Below are 6,291 nucleotides of genomic sequence, written 5' to 3'. Positions count from 1 at the left end.
GTTTTGTTTCATTCTTCTCCTTTTTCTATTTTTGAATTACAGCGTTTGCAGAAACAGGAGGAGAATGACAGTTAACACAAGAGAAAAGCCATGGGTGCTCAGAAGGGAGAGAGAGGGAGAGAGATGCTGCCGTTCCTCACCATTTTGGCAGAAAACAGCACGGTTCCAGCCATGCTGCTCAGGTTTGCCTGGCACCGAGTGTCTTTCACCTCTCTCCAGACCCTCTAGTCCCAGCTGAAGGTCCAAGACCCATGATGCAGTTACAGGCACCAGGTTCAGGCAACGGAGTTCCTCCTGTAGATGGAGGCTTAGGCACCTGGCTCACACTAAGATGTCTACACAAAAGCAGCTAAATTTAGGCATTATTCTGCAAGCTGATTCCCAGCCATGGTAATCTGCAATGGTATTCTTGATGATCTGTCAAAGGACAAGACCTTGGGAAGAGAGAACCTCTTGGGGTTCCTACTATCCCAACACGTCTCAAGCTCCAATTTCCCTGGGAAAATCCACAAGAAGTTGGTTAAAGCAGTTCAGAGCAGTTGGATATTTTGCAAACCTCCATCCTGACAGGTAAGACATTGACCCACGGTCACCATCGGTCAGCCAGGCCCAGAGGACTGCTCTCCATCTTCCCTACCATCATTCATCATCATTATATGCTGCTCCACTGGCTCAGTGCCACAGCTGGAAGGCAGCAGCCCTTCCAGTGATGCCAGGAGAGCCGGGAGCACAGCATGTTTCCACAAGTTAAAGTCCCCAAAGGCACTTAACATTGCATGCTCTCTCCTTCTAGGCTGTCACTACAGTACCAGGGGGCTTCCCAAAAATAATCAACAATATTGTTATGAGCCGCTCCCTTGTCGGCTTGTAATTAGCAGCTACTCAACATTTTGGCTGAAAAAGGGTACCAGTGGGCATTGACAGTTCATGTTTCAGAGGGGAGATTTACACGATGCACCTTGTCATTGGTCACCTGTGGGCATCTGCGGTGCGTGGAGGACAGATTCCTTCCCAACACCAGGATGCTTTCTGACCTGAAGCATGAGATCTGATTACAGCAGAGAACCATGAAAGCTATTATGGGTCATAAAGTCACTGAGGTATAAAACCCTCTATTTACTGTTTGAGATCCCAGCTGTAGTCATTGCCTCCTGTGGCACAGACACCCTTCAAGGAGGAATTTCTCACTGTTTATTCTGAAGGCATAGAAGGGGTGATGTTTTCAGCAGTGTTTTTATACCTTGTTCCACTGATGGGCTCTGGCAGTGTTAACCTCTTCAGTGAGGCTGTGTGCTCATCTACCAGTCTTAGAGGGATGTCATTGACCAAAATTAGCTTTGCACTTTAGGATTTGTCAAACTACAATTTTACTAAATGCTTTGCCGGTTGCAAAGTGACAGTCCTGACAAAGATAATGCCATGACCCATTGGCTTCAAACAAGTGTAAGCACACCCCCTGGCCCCTTCATCTCCTCAGGATTTGCATCTACTGAGATATATGTCACAATGTTTTTTTTATTTTGGTTTTTTTCTTTAACAGGATAGTTCTTTTTCATGTTTTCTGAGAATTTCAGAGCTGCACTTGGAAAATGTTTTCAAAATTTCTTCCATATTTACAAGGACTGGAAGCCCTTTTTAATGTCTGCACTTATTTACTTCACTGAGCATCAGAAGCAGCCCTGAGTTTGGGGGTGGGAACAAGGACCAGGTATTTCAGGTCTCATAGTAAAATCAGGTGAGACAGCAGCACAAATAAGCTGCAGGGCTGCGGCAAGGACAGGAAGGAAGGACTTCGCATGCCACTCTACAGAGGGGCAAGAGCCCAATGAGTGCAGTGGTTTGGGGCCCAGCCCTAGCTGGACTCAAGCTGAAAGAGTAAGATGCCAGCTGGTCCAGAAAAGATTCAGTAGTATCAGATCTCCTAGTCCTTCCCATACAGACACCTTGTGCCATCACACAAGATGGTGCTCAGAATTTGGAGGAGCCAACAGAAGAAAACTGATTTTAGCTCATAAGGTGCTTAGTCCTATTCATAAATCCACGTGTCAGTGTTAGGCACTATAAGTTGCTAGAAAATTCCAGCCCAGATGCCCAGCAAAGAGACACTGTTTCCTTGCATGATGACAGCCATTCTCAAAGTGGCACCATTGGGACCTGACACCACTGAAGCACACCTGGCTGATGAGCATTTGTAATGAATTAAACTCCCACTGCCCTCCTGTTGTCTCTACAAATGTCCCATTAGGATATAAGCAACAATCAGAGTCGAGAATGCAAAGACAATTAAGCACTGGAATTTAAACAAACCATTAATTACCAAGATACTCTGGCAGATGATGGCACCAACGATGCTTATTACAAGAACCTTCATCAAGTTATCTGCTTTTTCATGTAAGCAGAGGTGATGCTCTTAACTGAGATGAGAAAAATAATTAAAAACCATATAACAAGATGTTTTATTAATGACACGCACATCTCCATCACTCTAAGAAAATTGGGCAATCTGTTCCTATACCACAGCTCTCCATCAAGGGTTTATATTTACCATCACTTTAATAATGACTTGTTAAAGTGCTATCTCATTCCCTTGGGTTGGCTTGAAGGAGGAGGGGACAAAGGAAGCATTTATTTATTAATGGCACCCATTGAGAAGCAGTTCTGTGGCAAAAAGTGGGGTAAAAGAGGAATAGAAAAAAGCATTACAAAGAGGATTCCTTCTTAGCTCATAGGTCTGTTTTTAAGGGAGGGTTTCAGCAATGTAATAACAAAATGCAAATTACTTTTAAAAAAATCTATAGGAAAAATAATTCCCTCCCCCCTCCCCCCCCCCAAAAAAAAATACCCACCTCGGTTTCTCTTTACAAACCTAAGTCTTTTCTCAGTTGAGCTGGTGTCAAAGGTCTTCAGTGGGAGCAGGAGCAGACCCACCAGGGAATTTGCAAGGTTCGGTGAACCTGAGTTCAATGAGGGGACCACAGAGCACAGTTCTGGGACATGAAACTTATTTTCATTGTCCTTCATAGAAAGCATGAGGTTGATGTGTCTGAAAACTGAGGTCCTCTCTTGAGCTTTGATCAAACCCTCAACCAAACAAGCTTTTCTAGACTGCTCTGTCAGCTCACCTTGGTGCTGCCTTGGAGGACTGCACACAGGAGCATCCACTTTTCCTGTCCTCAGGCTGGCACTGACAGTGGAACCACCAAGGAGATGACTCACCAAGGTGCTGAGCACTTTGAGTGCTGTTCCCACTGAACTCTAATTTACTTAATCACCACAGATTAAAGCATGTCGAACTAAGGACAGGCATTAGATTTGATGGGGACCCGGTTCTTGTTCTGTTCACACACTATCTAGCAGGGCAAGTCCATTGTCCCTCACCTAGTTTCAGGCTCTAAAACTGAAATGTTTTCTTCCTTTTCCAACAGCAGTTCAAAGTGTACATTTCACCTAAAAAATGAGGGTATAGAAGAACCCAGTTTTCAGATCAAAAGAAATATTTCAGAGGCAACTTTCTCTCTGTCCCACCTATTTACATTAATACACTGGGTCCCACAGGGATTCAATAGCTGTGCTTATGAGTGGGCTGAAAAAACAACAAAATATTATTATAAGTAATAGAGAGGGAAGGTCTCTCACCAGAGGCTCACTGCCCAGCACAACCACAGCTCTGCAGAGAGACCAGGAGGGACTAGGACCCTTCTCTGCAAGGACTGCTTTACTCTCTGAAGCCTCCAGCAATGTGGCACTGAAAACGGTCCCACCTCTTGCACATGTAGCCTTGGGTGAGTCACTTTACCTCCCTCAGATACGCATTGTACGGCTAGGGAGGCATGGATACTCCATTTCTGTCATCATTTGGCTGATGGGATTGTAAGGTCTCTATGGTGGCATCCATCTGCTAATAGGTGTGGACACGTTTCTGACATTGGAATAAATAATAACGGCGATATTTGGCTTCTCTAAGGCACTTACTGCAAGTGGTCTTGAAGTGCTTTCTAAAAGGTGTAAAATTTCATTATTCTTGATCAGCAAATGCAGCCTTACCCCTGGCAGGAGTGTCTACAGAGTACCACAGCGCCTTTCATCCACTGTTGTCTTTGAAATACAGTAAGCAACCAAATTGCCTCATAGGATCATCCAGGGCTGTGGGCCACGGGTGGTTTGTGACTCTCATTCATCAGAGCACTTCCACAGCCATGTCTCCCTGACCTCCAGGAGAGCCATGCGCCCGCTTAGTTTACAAACAAGTTTCAGAAGGCGTCTGCTGGGCTGGCACTCTGGAGAAGCTCAAGTTTCACTTCCCCAAATGATGAAGCACTTGTTTAGCACTCATTTGGTCAGAAGGTACAGTGCAGTTATTTAACCCTGCCAAGGTTTCACTATGAGAAAAGACAAAATAGTTGAGGTCTAGTGTTATTTGGGCTTTTTTTGGTATTTAAAAGAAAATAATTCCAACAGAAGAAGCAGTTGCCTAACACTGAGGCGAATCAGGGCATGCACAGGATTGTGCAGCACCGTGGGCGTCTCAGCCGCCCACCCTGACACTGTCATCGTGTGTCCAACACAGCCTTCAAGACCTGCAAAGGGTCTCTCATAACAGGTCACAACACGGATGTGCCAAGGGCTTCCCAAGGGTCTCACAGCTCCCTTCCAGCAGGATGCAGAGGGACCAGCAGTGTCAGCTTCCTAGTTAGAGGAAGGGGCTGCTGCAAGGTCAGGCTGGGAAAGCAGGGTGCTGTGAGCACCATCTGTGTTGCAAACGCAGCGATGCCAAGGGAGTGAGAAGCGGTCTATCAGCCAGGAAGAATACAAGCCCAAGGCCAAAAGCAGGGATACCTGCCCAAGAAGAAGCAGGAAATCGAAATCTGTCCCCCATCAGATGCTGCATGCTCACAGCCTCTAACAGCTGGCAATTGGGGTGATGCAGACACCCAGTGCCCTGAGCTGTATGCAGGGAGCCATGCACAGGCGTGGCCACTGTGGCAACAGCGGCATTTGTACCCCCCCAAGGTCCACCAGCCCACGCATGCTATAGTGAGACCCCAGCTCTGCAGGCACCTCATTGGGATGCCAGGCGAGGCCAAACCCACATGCTTTCAGCGAAGAGAAGGAAACAGCAGGGAGTACACGTCTGCATGTGACCTGGGTGACACAAGCCTGCAGGCACAAATTACATACTTTACAAGTGACATTTGCTGCCATGGGGGAAGATTTGAGTAAGGCTATTAAAAATTCAGCTAAAATCTGCCTGGAAAGAGGACAGCATGTGGTCTTCTTTTATTTTGCACCCCCCAGGGTAACACTGTGATGCTTCTAGCAAGGAAATCCCTCTTCTGCTCCCAGATTTGGCAGTGGGTTTCGCCCCAGGGATGGATTCACATGTTGCATGTGAATCTCTGGCTGCTTTGCAAGCTCCAGGCCAGAATCCCCGCCAGTAAGCACCATGGGAATTGATTTACACCATCAGAGGGTCTGCGTTAGACCAGCTAGAGTTACACAGCTCAGGAGATCCTCAGCAGATTTGTCCTATCAGCCACACTGTGCAGATAGAGAAACTGAGGCACACTGACTCCATGTGCCTTTCCAGTGCAGGCAGTCATAATGAGAGGTCATAACACAGCTCTGCTCCCCTTGATCACATCATCTGGAACAGCATCCACCTCCTCTTTCACACTACCTGCAACGAGAGTGACAAAAGAAATGGCAGCCGTGCACAGAGGCTCCACCTGGGATCAGAGGCACTAGGTGACAGTGAGTAGGGGGTGCCTTAGCACTCTTCTGGGTTTTCATTCAAGGTTTTCTCTTGCTTGATGTGCAATACCCACATCAAGGGACTTCTCCCTCACTCAGCCTTGAATCCTACTAACTTCAGGTATCCTATATGCTTATCTTCTTAGCATCTCTCCCACGGGGTATGAGGCCAAGACCTGTGAAGTCATGGTGTCAGGACCCATTCTAAAGGAGATGAGATCACCTGCTAGCCGCACAATTACATTCAGCCTTCCCTCCACTGAACTTTCTCCATTGCTTCTTCTAAGCTGTGCAGTTTCAAAGGGGGAGACAGAGAAGACCCAACATACTGTTCCAAAATCTGGGATAAAAGAGGGTATTCTGAAAAAAGTAGTCATAATGCTTCAAGAAAGGCACCTGTTCTGGGTTGTGCTGAAGCAGTTGTCAAAATTCAGAGTTGCTTCCACCAGGAGAGATAATTGTAGGATCAAGATCTCCGCAATGCAGTCTTGTTCATCGAGTAAGTCCTTTTTTTTTATTTTTTCTCTCTAGAAATGGTGG

Source organism: Falco peregrinus, chromosome 5 (genome assembly GCF_023634155.1).
Source record: "Falco peregrinus isolate bFalPer1 chromosome 5, bFalPer1.pri, whole genome shotgun sequence".
Lineage (NCBI taxonomy): Eukaryota > Metazoa > Chordata > Aves > Falconiformes > Falconidae > Falco > Falco peregrinus.
This window is presented reverse-complemented; position numbering follows the sequence as displayed.